Source organism: Triticum dicoccoides, chromosome 4A (assembly GCF_002162155.2).
Source record: "Triticum dicoccoides isolate Atlit2015 ecotype Zavitan chromosome 4A, WEW_v2.0, whole genome shotgun sequence".
Classification (NCBI taxonomy): Eukaryota; Viridiplantae; Streptophyta; class Magnoliopsida; order Poales; family Poaceae; genus Triticum; species Triticum dicoccoides.
This window is the reverse complement of record NC_041386.1, coordinates 639,384,430-639,406,164: the sequence shown is the minus strand read 5'-3', so window position 1 is coordinate 639,406,164 and position 21,735 is coordinate 639,384,430. Positions and strand designations below refer to the sequence as shown.

At 44.8% G+C, this 21,735-nt stretch overlaps 1 pseudogene; it reads left to right on the top strand.

Annotated features, from left to right (window-relative positions):
- Window positions 1–1,458: 1,458 nt before the first annotated feature.
- On the top strand, window positions 1,459–8,800 carry LOC119283937 (annotated as a pseudogene).
- The last annotated feature ends 12,935 nt before the right edge of the window (window positions 8,801–21,735 follow it).

Genomic DNA, 21,735 nt, shown 5'->3' with positions numbered 1-21,735 from the left:
GTTGAAGTGAGTGCAGGCGAGGCGTACAAATGCACAGTGTGTAGGTAGAACATCTGATTTCTGTTTGGGAGGAAACGTCCATATGAAATGACTATAGTCATCAACCACGACTAAGTAACACTAAAAACTAGACAAACTAAGCATGGGTGAGGTCCATACATCACAATGTACAAGCTGGAAAGGGAAATATGAGACATGACCCGAAGAACTGAAAGGTAAAAGATGACTTTTTCCTAATTGATAGGCGGTGGAGATGTCTCCGTCGGAGCCAGGGGCGTGTATGGAGGCATGGCAGAGGGTGGAGCCCAGCGCATCATCACCAAGGTGAACAAGGCGCCGGTGCCAGGTATCGCGCGTAACAGCAATGAAGGCGTGGGGTGCTTGGGACCACCGTGATGGATGGAGAGGGTAGAGCTCGTCCGGTGAATCACAGCGGAGAATCTTTGCCTTCTTCTTCGATCCTTGAAAGAAAACCACGGTCATCAAATTCCACGTTAACTGGGTTGCCACGAGTAAGAGTTTTAACGGAAATGAGGTTTTTGATTAAGTGTGGAGAGACTAGGATGTTACGAAGAGATGGGTTTTGGGAGGAAGTGGGGATGATGTGTTGACCTACGTCCGTGACTGCAAGCGTGGATCCATTGGCAACTATGATATCAGGGGAGAAAAACTGGGGTGGGATGAAGTGAGAATACCAAAGATGAGGCCATGTGACACGTCGCACTGGAGTCGAGGTACCATTCACCACCGGAGCTCGACGATGCTTGCCCTTGCTACACGCTCATGGCGTTGAGAGCCTGGTCAGAGCAGCCTAATCCGAAGCCTGCTGCGGCGCCGCGGGAGGTGCGCCGGCCGTAGACGGGGTGTGGAGGGACGTCCCCGTGCTGCTAGTGTGCTGGAGGAGCCGAGGCAGGCGGTGGGGCACGCCATACTGAGCTGCTACGCTGGTGAAGGGGGTCAGGCCACCAGGTTGTGGCCCAAGGATGCCCGCGCCGGGAGTATGGGGGCGCCGAGGCATGGACCAGGCGTGGACCATGCTCATCCATGGCGCCGGAGTAGGAGCAGGTGGGCGCGGTGGTCGAGGAGCAGCTCCGCCGTAGTGAGATGGCCCACCCCTGCCGGAGGCCTTGCAATTCCCTTTGCCGCGGCTGCCACCACTGCCGCCACCGCCGGGGCGGTTGTTGTTGTCGCCAGCCCCGCCAGAGTCCGGGTTCGCTGGTGCGTACGCAGCGTGCAGGGTGATGTCGTGGGGAGTTTCCTCGGCTTGGCGGCTCTCCTCGAGGAGGAGGAATGCACGACAGCACAGGAAGGTGGGGAAGGGCGACTGCATGGTGAGTATGGGAACAGCATAGCAAAAACAGGGATTGAGACCGTGGATCATGTTAAGGACCTGGTCGCGATCGCCGGTCTGCCAGGCGGTCGTTGACGCAGTCCTTGAGCCGGGCCAACTAGGAGAGGATGGAGGACGACCCCTGCTCAATGCGGCGAAACTCAGTGGCGAGCCGAACAAGCTGGTATGTTTTGGCTTACAAGACTCAGCAAGCATTGCTTTTCGAGAAATTACCAGAGATCCACAAGACAAAGTATCTCAGAATTAACTGTAATGCATATGCTATTTAGTTACTACGAAATGATTTACTTTCAAACAGCAAGAGTAGAATAAACGAGCAACCGCCAATTGTTTCATAGAAGCTGATGCAACATGTGGGCGATAGTTATCCAAATTTCGCAAAGATGAAATGTTTCACAGGTGATCGCCAACTTACAACAAGGTAACCATTCAGTTTACGTTCCATCATTAAGCTTACAGTCATCTTGTTCCAAAAACCTCACCCTGCAGCATGCATCATAGAGTTTCCTCTGGCGCTATCTTGAGATCCAGGCAAGATCCGATACACGCGGACGAAGGACAGAAAGATAAAGTTCAGACAGACAGACAGTTCACCTAATGTAGCATTCAGTTCTACATGCAAAACCCTCCGAAACCGATCATATGGCAGCAACATCAGGGTCAATGTTCTCAGGTTCACTCCGGCCAGCCTGCGCATTCTGAAACCATTTTATATCCAGTCATTATGAATTCTACTGATTTTCACAGCACATTGTACAGTTGACAGCAAGTCTCATGTGGAACGAAAACTGATAGTAAGCGCAGGCAGTAATATACACAAATTGTTGCATTACCTTCTTCACTTCTTTTCTTTGTGTTGACCCTTCCTCTCCTCCTCTTGCTTTTGTTTCTGAATTTGCTCTGTCAGATCTGAAGAACAAGCAAAGGAGGTAATGTTAACTTGCGGACAGCAATCTGATACAGTTCAGTCTTCAGTGAGCATTGCTTATGAGAACATAATAGCAACACTTATCATCATAGCTATGTATGTACATGGAATACACAATCAAGTTGCCTTCGTAACACTGATAATGTTATGTATGTCTAGTACATGATCCACCGAGCAACAAATTAGGAGAACATCACCTTGATCTCTCAGCTAGGAAGTTTATCATTTAAATTAGGAATATATCTCTTAGCTTGGGCCTTAAGCCAACTATGGATAAGATCCACAATTTGTTACTCGGATCAGATTGTTAGGTCTACATAAAGAGGATCCCCTGTGACTGTGAGGAATAAAGCAAAGCAAGAATTAGAAGAAGAATTTAGAGGATCAAGACTTCAGGAAATTTCAAGGCTTTATATTAGGCCAGAAATCACGTGTAAGTTCTGTACCGTTAGTCTGTTATGTATTTGCAGATCTCAAGACTTCTCTGATAATCCTTGCTATCTACAGTAAAATCAGTTGTGGACTACAAGAGGATATTCTATCTGAGCTTGCCCCTGTAAGAACCTGTTGGTTATGCGTGAAGTACATACTAATGATATATTAATCTACATGACATCTGCAGGGAAGGCACCAATCTGCTTGAACTGTTAAACAAGGTAGCATCAGATGTGTTGGATGGAACTAACGGACCTCATCCATTGTGAGATAACTACATCATCAAAACCTTTGGATGCTTCAAAGTAATTTGTATACCTACTTAGGAAGAGGCAATTGCTTAAGAATCGATAAGTTCGACTTAACAAATCCATGAAATGAGCCCCTCCAGCAAATAAAATACAATATTTTCTTAATGTTTGGCCATATATCTAAATTGTTGCATAGATTTGACACAGAAAAAACATCCAATGTTATTTGTTTTTAAATAGTCTTTAATAATATATGTGGTCAGTGTTAGTTCACAACAGGGTTAAACATTCGTATGAGAGGAGAACATGGCCACGTGAAAGGAGAGGACTGATTTGGAGAGGAAAGATGTATTACAGCTGGCCAGATAAGAGATGATTGGCAGGGAGCCAGGGACTTGCTTACCACTGTAGAAGACTTGATTTTGAAATGCATATCTAAAACAAATATGTAGTCTAGTGCAGATGAATGGAAACTACTAACCCCAAAGGAAACAAATAGCCTAATGTGCAAGTAATGGACTTGCTGCTGGCAGTACTAATGGTAATCTTATACATGTTTTACAGTGGACAATGAGGTGTTACCAAGTCATGTCACATCAAAAGCAATGATGATTTCTGTGCAGCTACAACGGTACCTCTTTTACTACAGACGGGTGTCCTCGGAACAAACTGCTTAGACAGAATAAATGTCATGCAGTTTGCATATGGATTAGCTGCTTTAGGGCGTGAACTTCAAGTGTTGAAGGTCATTGAAGAACCTAAAATTGAACAGCATGCTCCTTCGGCCGATGATCTGATGGATTTCTATTAAAGGATGGATGAGACCAGGGTCGGGCCGGCAAAATCCCGGGCCCTGTGCGAAACAAAAAACGGGGCCTTACAGTGGCGGAGCCAGGGAGACGAGCGGGGGCCAGGCCCCCCAACGATCGAGCGATCATGCAGTAGGTACCGTGTAATTAGCGATCCGATCTCATGAACTCACGTACTGGCCCCCCTATCTCAACGCGAATTTTGGGAAAAAAGGAAAAAGGCCCATGTGGAGCCCACTAGCGGCCACGTTAGGCAATTGGCTCTAATCTACTGGCCTGGGGTTCTCCCGTAATTAGCGTGTGCGTGGCCGCGTGGGATAACTGCGCACAGAGTTTTGTGGCCGCCGCTCCGAGCCTTGCCGCCCCACTGCCTCCGCTCCCCCTGCCCTGTTCACGATCTGGTTCATACAGCGACGGCACAACGCAGCTTGATCAATTCTTACGGCTCCGATCAACAAACTAGCCAAAGGTTAAACACATCAGACTATTTAATCTCCCTGACTCTCTCAATTCGCATCTTACATCTTGTTTCATTGTCGAACTTATACATCAGTTTTTGGTTGCTTCGATCGTGTGATTTGTGGCAATATAATTCTATCTTGTACGTCTCCCTAGAAATTATGGTGATTATGAAGCAAATTATCTAGTACAAGTTCCTATTTGTGATGCAAATTTTTCCTATGTCAAATTTACCTAATTTCAGATTGCAATTCAGCAGCTATGAAGAGAAAACTGCCAATCATAGAGGCCAATTTAAACTAATACAAGTTTCATATGTTTTTTTTTTCAATGGATATTTGTTTACCTAGTTTGGCTTGGCCCCCCCAACACCCAAATCATGGCTCCGCCCCTGGGGCCTTATCTCGCTAAAAAAATGAACTAACGAGCAAAATAAATTGCGGGGAAAACTAACGAGCAATTATAATATGTATATATATATATCACAGGAAAAATTTATAATGTAAATAATATAATGTCAATGTTTTGCAATTAGACGAATCGTCTAACTCACCTAGATTTGGGTCATGTCCGGTTGAATTGCTACACTGTGATCTCTAATTGGGGAGGTAAGACCAATCTCTAACGAAGTAACGATCCCTGTCAAAAGTTAATTAGGAAATTAAGAATTAGAATTTAGGAGTAAAAACTAGATGATTTGCTAAGAACCTGGAGGCTGGAGTCGGTCAATCGATCACGGACTGATCCGACGAGTCGACGAGTCTGAAAATTAAGAGAGGAAGCTAGGACGGCAACGACAGCGGCTCTGATGAGGCAAAGGCGACCACCGCCGAGACCATCGTCTCCTTTTTTTTCGTCTCCTGACTAGCGGCGTCGACGGAATTGCTGTTGGTTTCCCGATCGAGGCGATCCCGATTGACTGGTATAGCGATCTTTTTTTTTTTGGAACCCACGATCCCGTTTCCATCGCTAGAGAGCAGTTTCCTTTTTTCTTTGGGAAAAGATCGATCCTTTTTTTAGGAATTGGGAAAGATTGATCGAGTCAAGCACGAGCTGACGAGCTCCAGTACTCGATGGCCTCTTCTCAGGCCCAGCTCCAACTCCTAGCGGCCTAGTGCGGCAGCTGCTACGCATTTTTTTTTCTTTCAAAAATACTAGGCCTATATAAGAAACATTGGCCCCCCCAAAATTATGAGCCCTGTGCAGGCCGCACATCTGGTACCACTATGGGCCCGGCCCTGGGTGAGACATTAACCATCCAGTATGTAGGTTCTGCTGCTCACAGCAAGGTTAGCATCTTGTTATATCTGTGACTCCCGTCCCGAGTAACATAATCTGCATAACACAAATCTTGAAATGGCGCTTTTTTGAACTAAAACTTTGTATCCATACCCTGGAAGGTGTGCAGTTGTGTACTACTATTTTAATGTATTCTTTACAACCTTTGGAGTAGTTCTAATTTCCCCAAGTAGTTCTAAAGTTCTAATTGTCGCATCGCTCTTCCCTTTTCTATCATTTGATATGTACATCTACTTTCCCCTCCCTGCTATTGTGTTCGGCTATTTAGCCACACGTTTAAGTCAAATAAACATTAAGGCCACCTGTCACCTGAAGATAGGACTCTGAAAGAGCAGTTGCTAGCTACTATCAAGGGTCAGGTCTGTCATACTTGTGAATTTAGCAAAGGTCAGGCGTACCAGGACAGTTGATACCAAATATCAAACGTTTGCTCTAACAGATCTTCCTATGATAAAATGAACTTCCTAAATCAATTGGTACATGCAGCTTTGCTCTTTGGAAACGAGTTTACCAGTAGAGGTTGTTAACAGGGCGAGCACATCTGCCACCCAAGCACCTTGAGTGTATTTTCTGAAAACGTAAAGCTTGAGTGTTTGTATATGAAATTTTTGTGACCAAAATAGTAGGCATTTCTTACTGATTATAGTTTTTGACAAAAGGCCGATAATTGATTTTTATTTTAAGTGTTTGCTGTTGTAATCTTGAATATCTTTATTTCAGAATGATTTGTTGGTAGCCAGTCAATTCAGTAGTCAACACAAATCCAACTTGGTATTTTGAATGCTCAATGTAAATCTTCCATTGTAAGGGAAACTCTAACCGTTCTACTCCACTAAGCTTTGCTCGGACCTAGCCGAACTCCTTAATTTAACGGAGTAAAAATCAAATTTGCAAATTTCAACCTAGTCTCAACCGAAATTTGCATACCGATGAGGACATCAATACCATTGTTACACCCACAGCTCTTGCTGCTATACACACTGGACCGATTACTAGAGCTCGCGCACGCCAATTGAATTATCAGGTACTTTCGTTTCTTGGTAACGATTCTAATGTTCATGAGAATAGGATGCTGCCTAATTTGGATACATTTGTTTTGCTTACAAATGAAGGGCCTAGCTTGGACAAGAAAGATGAACCTTGGAGCAAGTTCAAGCATGGAGATGATGGCATGCGCAAGGGGAACAAGAACGGAGTTACAAGTGATGATTCCAGGACTCTGAAGCCACCATAATGAATGCATGAAGCATGGGACGAAATATACAAGATGCCACTTCATAAATTTCGTCCAGAGGCTATTTTAGGTGCTGCGTCACCTTATTATTGGGCCAGGCCCATGTATTTTCGAAGTACTTAAGTATAGCCTGTTTTTAGAGTCCGTATGTGTGGGGAAACAAGAGTTAGGGTTGGTTTCCGACCCCTCCACCAAGGGCCATGAAATTCCCCCTCTCTCCTCCATATATACAGCCCTTAGGGCATTGTTTAGGCTTTGGGTTTTGTTTAGATTAAAAGTTCGCCATAGCTACAACTTCTCGTACTTCGTTTGTGTCCAACGACCAGACCAAGACGTCACAGAACCCCACCTTGATCAATAAATCTTTCATCTTATATTCGCAATATCCAGATTGCAATCTCAGTTTCTTGCTTGTTCTTCGTTTGCTTGCAGGAAACAGACCCTCGTGGTCAGGTTGATCGTGCTCCGGCGTGGTCAATAACCCCTCGGAAGTTGGTTTAGCGATTGCTAAGGCGCGACGTCTCGCACGTTCGTAGTCGGATCGTCAAGGTCGACTCCCCCAGAAACGATAGCCACCATCTCATCGAAACATCGGGACACCTTTGCCTCTATCACATACCTTCAACCTAGCCGAACACATTGTCTTGACAATCAAAATTTAAACTTAAATTTAAACTTAAACCCTAAACTAAACTACTATTCATCATCATCGCCATGGTAGAGGTCGAGCCAATCTTGTCTCGACATTCCACCGCCCATTGGGTTCGGGTCGGTGCCTTCGTCACGGAGCCGGTGAAGATGCACCGCCCCTCCTCAACGTCGAACTCCCTCTCCTCCTTGCCGCCGCCATCGCCGCCTTGCTCCTCGTCGTCGGAGATGACGATGAACTCACCATTGACCGCCCGCTCGGCCTACACGAGCTCGGGTACTAGCAGCGGACATCCGCTATGTACTCCTCGGCGGCAGCCTCTATCGTGATGAGCTCCCACGCCTCCGAGTCCTCCTGAGACGTTGCCGCATCCACCACCCCTGGTTGCGGCAGGACGAGGTAGGCGAGTGATGTCCCCCATGGGAATTTGAGCCGAGCCTTCACGTCGGGGAACCGCACCTGCCATCATTCATATTCCATGGCGGCGAGCTCCGCCATGTGGAATCACCCGATCGACTTCCTCTTGTGGATCTCCCGGTCAGTGATCTCACCACCCATGTCCCACACGCTCGCTGGCGGATGCCAAGGTATTTCCTCTATGGTCGCATCGGCGGGGAGGTGGTAGCTTGAGGGCGTGCCACTTGAAGACAAAACACATGTATGGTGGCACGGATCCGCGTTGCAGATCGGGAGCGAGAAGTGGCGGAAATGGGATCCGGCCATTGGGAGGATGGGGCGTCGGGGAACAGCGGGGAGAGTCGCCGGCAGTGGGGATCGGGAAGGAGAAGAGGCAGAGGAGGCGGGGATGAAGATGATAAATGGCGTATTTTTACTCGGCCGCCGAGCGGTGGAGTAAAAATAGAGGCGGCGAAGGCGGCTCATGATAATTTATCCTCCACCATGGAGTATTGCGGATCGGCTTGGTCCCGGTTAGAGGAGTAAAACCAGATTTTTACTCCTCTAACAGGTTATTGGGATCGGTTAGAGTTGCCCTAACATGCCACAGATCTTCTGTGAGCAAAGAGGGTAGTGGAAGGCAGCAACCCAATCCTAGGAGTTCCTCGAATTCTTCATCGTTACTACAATAATGGCTACACAGATCCTGAGAAGCAGGATGCTATAAATGTGTGAGCTTCTTCATGTCTGCAAAAATCACGCTCACAAAACCAATCGAAAAAGCCGACATTGGTCTAATATTATTTCACACAGGATTTATTTGTTGTGTTTTCTTAAAACGCGGGTTCTTGGGTCATTTCCAGCTTCAACAAGGCGGACCTCCTCAGTGGAAGTTGGACTCGGATCAGCATTACAATAACGGCCGTCAAGGAACTTTAAGTGAAGAAACTGGAAGGTGTTGCTCTTTCATTAACAGCAACATTGCTTGATGAGCTGATGTCCAACATATTCTGTACACAATTAGCTTTTACTTAAACACTGCTCTTGACTTAAATCAGACAGTATATCAATGTAGAATTTTTTTATAAAGGGTGGTTTAATTATTACTTAAAAGGTTTAAGCACTACACCCGGCGCATTATTTCAAAGTAGAAATTGTTAAATATAGTAACTTGATCAATTCCCTCATTCCATGGGCTGAAGGCCAATATGAGTCCCTACAACAATACAACTGCCTCTAACAAAAATGTCATTGTGGTTCTCACTTCTTGGTCCATGTATTATTTGTCAAAAAGTTGTCACCAATCAATAAATACCCCCTAACCCTAGCACACAACAGATAACCATTGGATACTCACATTGTTGCATAAATTTGTAGCACATGATTGCTAAAAAGGTAACTTTCGCGGCAAAACCTACCCAGTACAAGTACACGACTTAGTTAACTGCAAGAAAAAAAATGAAGTGACCAATGGCAAGACAAATGAAAATGACTAGATAAGGAAAGAAGCCGACATAAGGCATGCATGTTGAAATTATTATGTAACTAATAAAACAAGCATATTATAAATCCTATTGACTTCTTCAATGTCGCCTACTATCTATATTACAAAATTGAATAACAGCCACTAGTAAAAAATTAAATGGTCCCCTACAGAATGATTGTGTGATTCAAGAGATAGATTCTATTGAGTTCCATCTTCCAAGTCCAAACACACATGCAGGAGTCCATGGCCATCATTGTATGTGGGTAATATAACTGTCTAGAGTGAATCGCAATGCCACGTTAAAAGTGTGGATTCAGTAATTCAACAAAATCTTTGAGAAATCATTTCATACAGGTGAAATAACACCATACAAATAACCCTCATTGCACTGAAGAGCAAGATCAGTATCTTCGTCACCCCTCCTTATGGCTAAAGCCCTACACTCCTTGATGTAACGAGCAAGATGAGCTCTAACACTGCAAGGAACATACTGCACAACAAATCAAAACAAGGGTCATAATCAAAACTTAAACAGCATGGGTAGCACCAAAAGAAATAAGCGTGTGTGCCAAAAATTGAACAATTATAAAATGATATTCTTACAACACGCCTCCAACAACGCCGATTCAGGACAACACTGAACCCATCTACAGAAGAATCAACAGAAGAACATGGGCCACCAGGCATAGGGCAAAAAGGACAAGCCATAACTGCAAGAAACACAATGGTTATCAAAAACTAATCCCACAAAACCAAGTTGAAACTTGACATGTGACAGTGTTGGTAGTCCCCACCCGTAACTACCCCATAAATCTCCATATCCCGGAAATATAATGGGAACAAAAGGAGAAACGGGAAAGGGAAACAGGGAACCCATGAAGGCAACTGGTAGGGAACGATGATATCGCGAACGGGGAAGCGTAGTCGACGCTAAAGAAGGACCACCGTAAGAGCAGGCAACAACCGCGGCGGACGGGGCAGGGGCCGCCGTAACCACGCGACAAGAACGGTGACCGCGATGGGCGGAGACGACAGCAAAGAAAGAACAGTGTGCGACGACGGTTCGCCCACACCAGAGCACTACTAGAGAAAACCTTACTAGTGGTGCTGGTTTTTTACATAGCAGTAGCGCTACTGCTAGGGCGCTACAGCTATTATTTAGCAGTAGCGCGTTTCTAAACAAGCGTTGTAGCTAAAATCCTTAGTAGTGGCGTCTCTTTCTCTACCAACGCTACTACTATGATCACATAGTAGTAGCGCCCTATTTTCTCCCCGCGCTACAACTAGGTAAATAGAAATAAAAAATAAAAAAAAGAGTCAGAGGCAATATTCATGGAAATCAAGACATGTCCAGTGCAAATAAACTAAGTTCACAAAACCATCTCACAAGCATTAACGACAAATACCACATTTAATATAACCACACAATCTCACAAACTCATATATAGTAGTCAACAATGCATGAATAGATCATAGTTGATAAGTCTACTAGGTAGTCATACTAGCATATATATGGTTCAGCATCCACACGCATGCATGGATAGATCTCACAAGCATATGTAGTTCTAGATGATATCGATGACGACCATCATCCTCAAGCCTGGGTGGTGGGTGTTCCTGATAGTAATTAGGATTGCTTGTCCAACATGAAGATTCTTGCCGACGAGGAAGCTCTTCCACCCAACCGAGTTGAAGTGTGTGCGATCGTCCGTGTCCATGCCGTACGCACAAGTGGTGATGGAGCCCCTCGCAGTAAGGCATATTCCAGCAGAGCCTTCTTCATCAGGCTTGATACCAAAACTCTCAGATAGGCTCTTTGGCAATTTCTGAATAAGAAAAACATATCAATTAATAAGTAGCCTCACACATTCTACACTATCAAAAGACAGTACTACATTTCTACACTAAGTATAACAATAAAGCATATATATCATTGGATTCACTAAGCATATAAGATTCACTTAGCATATATATCATCGGATTCACTAAGCATATAGATCATCGGATTTACTGAGCATATAAGATTCACTAAGCATATAAGATTCACTAAGCATATATATCATCGGACTCTACACTAAGTATAACAATAAAGCATATCATCAAATTACTACAGTAAATGCAACATACCATGATATGCCGATCAACCATGGTAGTTGTCAGGCGGGTCACGAATGGCACCCCGACGAAGTTAGCACGTGGCGGAATGATGTCCCATAGGTTGCACACCTCCTTCTCGCTCAACCTCATTCTTTGAGCAACGATGGCTTCACCAAGTGGGTCGTCATCATCCTCATCATCTTCATCATCTTCTGCTTTGTTGACATAAATCAGGGCCAACTTGGGTCTTTCTGCTCTGAAGGAGAAGCTGATCAACTCACCACCGATGATACGCATGTGGGCGATGAAATGGACCCATCCATCTCCTCCCACCTGTGTCATATTTCGTCCTTTCTCGACCTCCATAGTGTAGGGGGCCCCAGGAGCCTCAAAGGTCACAGAGTCTCCGGTCAGCTTGTTGAATTCTGACCTCACATTGCATGGGACGATATGTTTGCAAAAAGCAAAATGATATATACACGATGCATTAATGCCAATAACACTAAAAACAAAATAGTGGTAACTAGTTTCATATAATTTATTACCGCTGCATGAAGAAAACTCGATTGGTAGTAGATGCCGAACAGCGTGCTAGTTGCAAGGCTGCTGGTGCACCTTGACTTGCACCGTCGGCATGGTGGTGGTGGTGGTGGTGGTGGTGGCGTCATTTCCCTAAAGCAATATGATTAGAGGATTAACGATCCAAAAATTAAATATAAAGTTTTCAATACACACATCAGGTTTTGAATAATATACACATCATAGAGAATACACATGAGGTTCACATGGCAAGCAAAATAACAACTAAATTGTAGTTCAGTTCAGACAATAACCTAATAGAGATCATGTAACCCAAACAGAGCCTAATAACCCAAACAGAGCCTAATATAGAATTCACAAGTGGGTGAAAATGTAGCCAACATTTTCTACTACAAAATATAAGCACCAGACTAAGAGGTAATACAAGGGAAGAACAATCGCACACACAGACAAAAGATAGCATCAACCTGTCCTAATTAACACAGCAAAGTCAGTTTTCTCATTCAAGAAAACAAAGACATGAGACAGATCAGTTAGCATTTTTTTCGAAACGGGTGTTAGCATATATTCAAATGCGCACCATAACAACTTGACAATTTGAGCATCACCACATACAGACACTCTCTTCAACCTGAAAGAGTATCGAATCAAGCATTGATTTTTCCATGAAACCACATAACAGTGAGGGCTTCTTGGTCATATCTTTATATGCATCAACAAAGAAGCTAGTGGATCAAATTCACACATAGGGTAGCTCATCACGAGGATACAAACATTTAGACCTTTAAGAAGAACTGGCACAATCAACATCATTCAGATGAAAGGAGGAGCATTCACGACATAACCCTAGTGTCAGGAAAGAACCCCTCTCTAAACCCTAGGACACTAGGCACTGCCACCGCCGCCACTGCTCTAGGGACAACAGCCAAGAATTGAAACCCAAGTTTCAATTATATTTGCTAAACTGCTAATCAAGAATTCAAACCCAAATTTCGGTGAGCAAAAAAAGCCTCTACTTGTCTCACCTAACCCCTCTCTCTCTACTCTCTCCCCAATCACGCAAGGAAACAAGCCTGGAACACGTCGCATCGAAGCGCGGAGTCACCGTGCAATCCCTAAATCCCTTTCCCCCACGCGAAATCCCAAAACATGGCGAGCCGCCATGGCGAATGAATTGGAGCCTAGCTAGTGGTGGCATGCGCAGGGAGGAGGAGATCGAGGGGGACTTACGGGGCTGGAGCGTCAGAGGAGGCGAGAGGCGACCACGCATGGTGGCGGCGCACGGCGCTGTCGACGGGGGTGAGGCGGCCAGGGAGGAACCCTAACCGCGGCGGCATCGTCGGAGGGGATCGATTGTGAGAGTGAGGAGGTGCGGGGGGCGCTCGGGCAAGTTTTCTTTTCCCCTAGTAGTAGCGCTGGGTAGAGGCCGGCACTACTTCTAGGCCCACCAGCTGTAGCGCCCGTTCGAAACAAACGCTACAGGTAAGTGGGCTACCGTTTTTGCCCTGCGACCCATGTAACAGTAGCACGGCCCAAGCTAACAAACGTTGTTGTTATTTAATAGTAGTAGTGTGGGGTCAAAAACAGGCGGTACTGGTAAACTTCTACCTATAAGCATTTTCCTAGTAGTGGAGAGAAACAGATCTCAAAACAGATCAAAAGGTATTACAAAACATTAAAAGTATAAGGACTAAAGTGAAAAAAGGAAAAACCACAAAGGGAAACCGGAAACCGGAAATCACGCGTGGAGCGCCTCAGAAAAGTCTCTCAAGCGCTCCGCGCGCCGACTAATCATTGCAGGGAGCGCTCCTCAATTAGTTTTTTTAGGGATAAAAGCTGCTTTATTGAAGATTAACAGTCATAGGTATACAAATAATTTCGGGGGTTCCTGTGAGCCAAAGATGGCGTCCACAGGGCAAAGAAGTAGCAGCTTTTGCGAGTACATGCGCTTCAACATTACACTCGCGTTTTTCATGTATAATCTCCGTGGTTTGGAACATATTCTTCTTCATCTTGATCTCGTCCATAATAACTTTGCTGGGCCCCAAGTATGCCTCTCCGATATGCTTGACTGTTGCTGAACAATCGGTGCTAATCTGAACTTGTTGCAGGTTTAAGTCAAGAGCCAGAGATAGCCCCTCACAACATGCCGTTGCCTCTAGGATCTTTGGATCAGTAACACTTTCGCACACCAGTGCCGATGCTCCAAGGAAGAAGCATGTATGATCCCGGCTCACAACTGCCAGGGCTCCCCTTTCACCACTGCGAGATAACGCAGCATCAACATTCATCTCCGCCCAACCCACAGCAGGAGGAGGACGCCACTTCTGCACTGAGCTAGTGCTTCTTGAAACCCCATGCTTCATCTCTTGCTTCTTTGGTACTAGAGCCAGGTCTGCGATGTACCTGTTGATAAAGCACAGAGTTGAATGAGGCGAATGGAATTGTTCTTCATGAATGGTCTTCCTTCTAGCCCACCATATGGACCATAGTGTCACAATCGCTTTCAAAAACTGACCTTCATTAGTTGTCCGCTGAAGCTCACCAAGCCACAGCCTTGCATCTCCGGTTTGAATTTTTATCATATATTCGACTAGCTCCTCATCCACCATAGCCCAAACACACTTTGACATTGGACAATCAATAAGGGCGTGCTTCCAGTTGTCCTCAGCTCCATTGCATATTTTGCACAAACTAGAATCAGAAATATGTCTATGAAATTTGACTCCCTCGGTTGGTATTGAGTTATGAGCCAACCTCCATAAGAAGTTTTTCAACTTTGCTGGAACCTTAGTCCCCCATAAGCTGCACCATTGTTGCTTTTTTTCACTGCTATCTGAATCCCCTCCAATCCCCTCAAGCCAATCCTCTCTTCTCCTCTTGGTTTCTTTAAGCATTCGGTAGCAAGACCTCACAGAGAAATGGCCACGACATTCATACTGCCATGCCCAGCAGTCATCTGTAGGGATGGTCGATAATGGTATGCCAAGTATCTCCCGGGCGTCAATAGGTTGTAAGTGTTCGAGAACTATTCCTCTGTTCCAGCACCTCTCCATGCTTTCGATGAGGTCTGCTACCAACTCAGGTGGATTAGTGGACCGAGGATGTACAATACGCAGCATAAAATCCCTCGGGATCCAATTATCATTCCAAATGCTCGTGGTTCTCCCATCTCCTATTCTTCTAACTAGGCCTTGCTTGAGGACCTCCTTTCCCTGAACAATAGCTCGCCATATTTGAGATGGATGATTCCCGAGCTCTGCATATAAAACTTCACAGGAAGGGTAGTAAACGGCCTTCAGCAAGCGCGCACTTAGAGATTCAGTATCTTGTATCAAACACCACACTTGTTTGGCTACCATTGCAATATTAAAAAGATGTGTGTCACAGAAGCCCAAGCCACACATGTACTTAGGCATAGTAAGTACATCCCAGGAGACCCATGATGCCTTTCTTTTGCCATTTTTGCTTCCCCACCAGAATTTTCGTATCATGGTGTCTATAGCTTGGCACAACCCTCGGGGAAGTAGAAAACAGGACATGGAAAAAGTTGATATTGCTTGACCAACAGATTTTATCAGGACTTCTTTACCTATTGCTGCTAGAAACCTCTCAATCCAGCCTTGAATCTTCCCCCATAGTCTGTCCTTTATATACTTGAAAGTCCCATTTGTTGATCTGCCCACCTCAGTAGGTAAGCCCAAGTATTTCTCTGAGAGTGACTCATTGGTGACCTCCAGAATGCCTTTCACTACATTCCTTATTTCCTCTCGGCATCCCTTTCCAAAGAAGATGCTAGATTTTGTGAGGTTGATTCTCTGCCCGGATGCCTCACAGTATTGATGAATGGTGTCTCTAATAATCTGGGCACCCCCTGAATTTTCCTTAAACATGAGTAAACAATCATCAGTGAATAATAGGTGGTTAACTGGGGGTGTCGTTGGGGCTATCACCACTCCCTTCACATCCTCATTGGTACTCTTTGATTTCAACGGACAAGATAAACCCTCTGCTGCCAATAAGAATAAATATGGGGAGATAGGGTCTCCCTGCCTGATCCCCTTAGATGGTTAGAACTCCTCTGTTATATCCCCGTTTACTAGCACTGAGAATGAGACTGTAGATACACATGCCATGATTTTCATCACCCACGAATGCTTGAAACCCAGCTTCTCCAGCACTGCTTGCAAATACTCCCACTGTTGGAAATATGCCCTAGAGGCAATAATAAATTAGTTATTATTATTATATTTCCTTGTTCATGATAATCGTTTATTATCCATGCTAGAATTGTATTGATAGGAAACTCAGATACATGTGTGGATACATAGACAACACCATGTCCCTAGTAAGCCTCTAGTTGACTAGCTCGTTGATCAATAGATGGTTACGGTTTCCTGACCATGGACATTCGATGTCATTGATAACGGGATCACATCATTAGGAGAATGATGTGATGGACAAAGACCCAATCCTAAGCCTAGCACAAGATCATGTAGTTCGTATGCTAAAGCTTTTCTAATGTCAAGTATCATTTCCTTAGACCATGAGATTGTGCAACTCCCGGATACCGTAGAAGTGCTTTGGGTGTGCCAAATGTCACAACATAACTGGGTGGCTATAAAGGTACACTACAGGTATCTCCGAAAGTGTCTGTTGGGTTGGCACGAATCAAGACTGGGATTTGTCACTCCGTGTAAACGGAGAGGTATCTCTGGGCCCACTCGGTAGGACATCGTCATAATGTGCACAATGTGATCAAGGAGTTGATCACAGGATGATGTGTTACGAAACGAGTAAAGAGACTTGCCGGTAACGAGATTGAACAAGGTATCGGGATACCGACGATCGAATCTCGGGCAAGTATCGTACCGCTAGACAAAGGGAATTGTATACGGGATTGATTAAGTCCTTGACATCGTGGTTCATCCGATGAGATCATCGTGGAACATGTGGGAGCCAACATGGGTATCCAGATCCCGCTGTTGGTTATTGACCGGAGAATCATCTCGGTCATGTCTGCATGTCTCCCGAACCCGTACGGTCTACACACTTAAGGTTCGGTGACGCTAGGGTTATAGAGATATTAGTATGCGGTAACCCGAAAGTTGTTCGGAGTCCCGGATGAGATCCCGGACGTCACGAGGAGTTCCGGAATGGTCCGGAGGTAAAGAATTATATATAGCAAGTGCTATTTCGGCCATCGGGACAAGTTTAGGGGTCACCGGTATTGTACCGGGACCACCGGAAGGGTCCCGGGGGTCCACCGGGTGGGGCCACCTGCCCCGGGGGGCCACATGGGCTGTAGGGGGTGCACCTTGGCCTATATGGGCCAAGGGCACCAGCCCCAAAAGGCCCATGCGCTAAGAGATGAGGGAAAGGAAGAGTCCTAAAGGGGGAAGGCACCTCCTAGGTGCCTTGGGGAGGATGGACTCCTCCCTTGGCCGCACCCTTCCTTGGAGGAAGGGCCAAGGCTGCGCCCCCCTCTCCCTTGGCCCTATATATAGTGGGGGAAGGGAGGGCAGCAACACCTAAGCCCTGGTGCCTCCCTCTCCCTCCCATGACACATCTCCCTCCTCCCGCAGCGCTTGGCGAAGCCCTGTTGGAATCCCGCTACTTCCACCACCACGCCGTCGTGCTACTGGATCTCCATCAACCTCTCCTCCCCCTTGCTGGATCAAGAAGGAGGAGACGTCGCTGCTCCGTACGTGTGTTGAACGCGGAGGTGTCGTCCGTTCGGCGCTAGAATCATCGGTGATTTGGATCACGACGAGTACGACTCCATCAACCCCGTTCTTTTGAACGCTTCCGCGCGCGATCTACAAGGGTATGTAGATCCACTCCTCCCTCCTTGCTAGATGACTCCATAGATAGATCTTGGTGACACGTAGGAAAATTTTGAATTTATGCTACATTCCCCAACAGTGGCATCATGAGCTAAGTCTATTGCGTAGATTCTATGCACGAGTAGAACACAAAGTAGTTGTGGGCGTTGATTTTGTTCAATATGCTTACCGTTACTAGTCCAATCTTGTTTCGACGGTATTGTGGGATGAAGCGGCCCGGACCGACCTTACACGTGCTCTTACGTGAGACTGGTTCCACCGACTGACATGCACTAGTTGCATAAGGTGGCTAGCGGGTGTCTGTCTCTCCCACTTTAGTCGGATCGGATTCGATGAAAAGGGTCCTTATGAAGGGTAAATAGCAATTGGCATATCACGTTGTGGTTCTTGCGTAGGTAAGAAACGTTCTTGCTAGAAACCCATAGCAGCCACGTAAAACATGCAAACAACAATTAGAGGATGTCTAACTTGTTTTTGCAGGGTATGCTATATGATGTGATATGGCCAAGAAGAATGTGATGAATGATATGTAATGTATGAGATTGATCATGTTCTTGTAATAGGAATCACGACTTGCATGTCGATGAGTATGACAACCGGCAGGAGCCATAGGAGTTGTCTTTATTTATTGTATGACCTGCGTGTCATTGAACAACGCCATGTAATTACTCTACTTTATTGCTAACCGGTAGCCCTAGTAGTAGAAGTAATAGTTGGCGAGCAACTTCATGGAGACACGATGATGGAGATCATGATGATGGAGATCATGGTGTCATGCCGGTGACAAGATGATTATGGAGCCCCAAGATGGAGATCAAAGGAGCTATATGATATTGGCCATATCATGTCACTATTATTTGATTGCATGTGATGTTTATCATGTTTTTGCATCTTGTTTACTTAGAACGACGGTAGTAAATAAGATGATCCCTCATAATGATTTCAAGAAAGTGTTCCCCCTAACTGTGCACCGTTGCGACAGTTCGTCGTTTCGAAGCACCACGTGATGATCGGGTGTGATAGATTCTAACGTTCACATACAACGGGTGTAAGACAGATTTACACACGCGAAACACTTAGGTTGACTTGACGAGCCTAGCATGTACAGACATGGCCTCGGAACACAGAAGACCGAAAGGTCGAACATGAGTCGTATAGAAGATACAATCAACATGAAGATGTTCATCGATGATGACTAGTCTGTCTCACGTGATGATCGGACACGGCCTAGTTGACTCGGATCATGTAATCACTTAGATGACTAGAGGGATGTCTATCTGAGTGGGAGTTCACAAGATGAACTTAATTATCCTGAACATAGTCAAAAGGTCTTAGCAAATTATGTCGTAGCTCGCGCTTCAGTTCTACTGTTTAGATATGTTCCTAGAGAAAATTTAGTTGAAAGTTGATAGTAGTAATTATGCGGACTAGGTCCGTGAACTGAGGTTTGTCCTCATTGCTTCATAGAAGGCTTATGTCCTTAATGCACCGCTCAGTGTGCTGAACCTCGAAAGTTGTCTATGGATGTTGCGAACATCTGACATACACATTTTGATAACTACGTGATAGTTCAGTTAAACAGCTTAGAGTTGAGGCACCGAAGACGTTTTGAAACATCGCAAAACATATGAGATGTTTCGAGGGCTGAAATTGGGATTTCAGGATCGTGCCCACGTCAAGAGGTATAAGACCTCCGACGATTTTCGTAGCCTGCAAACTAAGGGAGAAAAGCTCAATTGTTGAACTTGTGCTCAGATTGTCTGAGTACAACAATCGCTTGAATCAAGTGGGAGTTGATCTTCCAGATGAAATAGTGATGGTTCTCTGAAGTCATTACCACCAAGCTGCTTGAGCTTCATGATGAACTATAATATCTCAGGGACATATATGATGATCCTTGAGATATTCGTGATGTTTGACACCACAAAAGTAGAGATCAAGAAGGAGCATCAATTGTTGATGGTTGGTGAAACCACTAGTTTCAAGAAGGGCAAGGGCAAAAAGGTATGCTTCATGAAACAGCAAATCAGCTGCTGCTCTAGTGAAGAAACCCAAGGTTGAACCCAAACCCGAGACTAAGTGCTTCTGTAATAAAGGGAACAGCCACTGGAGCAGAATTACCCTAGATACTTGGTAGATAAGAAGGTTGGCAAGGTCGATAGAAGTATATTGGATGTATTATGTTAATGTGTACTTTACTAGTACTCCTAGTAGCACCAGGGTATTAGATACCGGTTCGGTTGCTAAGTGTTAGTAACTCGAAATAAAAGCTACGGAATAAATGGAGACTAGCTAAAGGTGAGCTGACGATATGTGTTGGAAGTGTTTCCAATGTTGATATGATCAAATATCGTACGCTCCCTCTACCATCGAGATTGGTGTTTGCGTTGAGCATAGACATGATTGGATTATGTCTATCGCAATACGATTATTCATTTAAAGAGAATAATGGTCACTCTGTTTATTTGAATAATACCTTTAATGGTCTTACACCTGAAATGAATGGTTTATTGAATCTCGATCGTAGTGATACACATGTTCATGCCAAAAGATAGTAATGATAGTACCACCTACTTGTGGCACTGCCACTTAAGTCATATCGGTATAAAACGCATGAAGAAGCTCCATGTTGATGGATCTTTGGACTCACTCGTTTTTGAAAAAAAGGTTTGAGACATGCGAACCATGTCTATTGGTGTATATGCATGAAGAAACTCCATGCAAATGGACCGTTTGGACTCACTTGATTTTGAATCACTTGAGACATGCAAATCATACCACATGGGCAAGATGACTGAAAGCCTCGTTTTCAGTAAAATGGAACTAGAAAGCAACTTATTGGAAGTAATACATTTTGATGTGTGCAATCCAATGAGTGCTGAGGCATGTAGTGGATATCGTTATGTTCTTACTTCACAGATGATTCGAGTAGATGTTGAGTATATTTACTTGATGAATCACGAGTCTGAATTATTGAAAGGTTCAAGTAATTTCAGGGTGAAGTTGAAAGATCATCGTGACAAGAGGATAAAATATCTATGATATGATCATAGAGATGAATATCTGAATTACGAGTTTGGCACAGAATTAAGACATTGTGGAAATTGTTTCACAACTAATACAGCCTAGAACACCATAGTGTGATGGTGTGTCCGAACATCATAATTGCACCCTATTGGATGTGATGCATACCATGATGTCTCTTATCGAATTATCACGATAGTTTATGGGTTAGGCATTAGAGACAACCACATTCACTTTAAATAGGGCACCATGTAATTCCGATGAGATGACACCATATGAACTATGGTTTAGAGAAACCTAAGCTGTCATTTCTTAAAAGTTTGGGGCTGCGACGCTTATGTGAAAAAGTTTCAGGCTGATAAGCTCGAACCCAAAGCGGATAAATGCATCTTCATAGGACACCCAAAACAGTTGGGTATACCTCCTGTCTCAGATTCGAAAGCAATAAGGGATTGTTTCTAGAATCGGGTCCTTTCTCGAGGAAAAGTTTCTCTCGAAAGAATTGAGTGGGAGGATGGTGGAGACTTGATGAGGCTATTGAACCATCTCTTTAACTAGTGTGTGGCAGAGCACAGGGAGTTGTTCCTTTGGCACCTACACCTATTGAAGTGGAAGCTTATGATAGTGATCATGAAACTTCAGATCAAGTCACTACCAAACCTCGTGGGATGACAAGGATGCATACTACTTCAGAGTGGTACGTAATCTTGTCTTGGAAGTCATGTTGCTAGACAACAATGAACCTACGAGCTATGGAGAAGCGATGGTGGGCCCGAATTCCAATAAATGGCTCGAGGCCATAAAATCCGAGAGAGGATCCATGTATGAAAACAAAGTGTAGACTTTGGCAGAACGGCTCGATGGTCGTAATGCTATTGAGTACAGATGGATTTTAAAAGGAAGACGGACAATGATGGTAGGTATCACCATT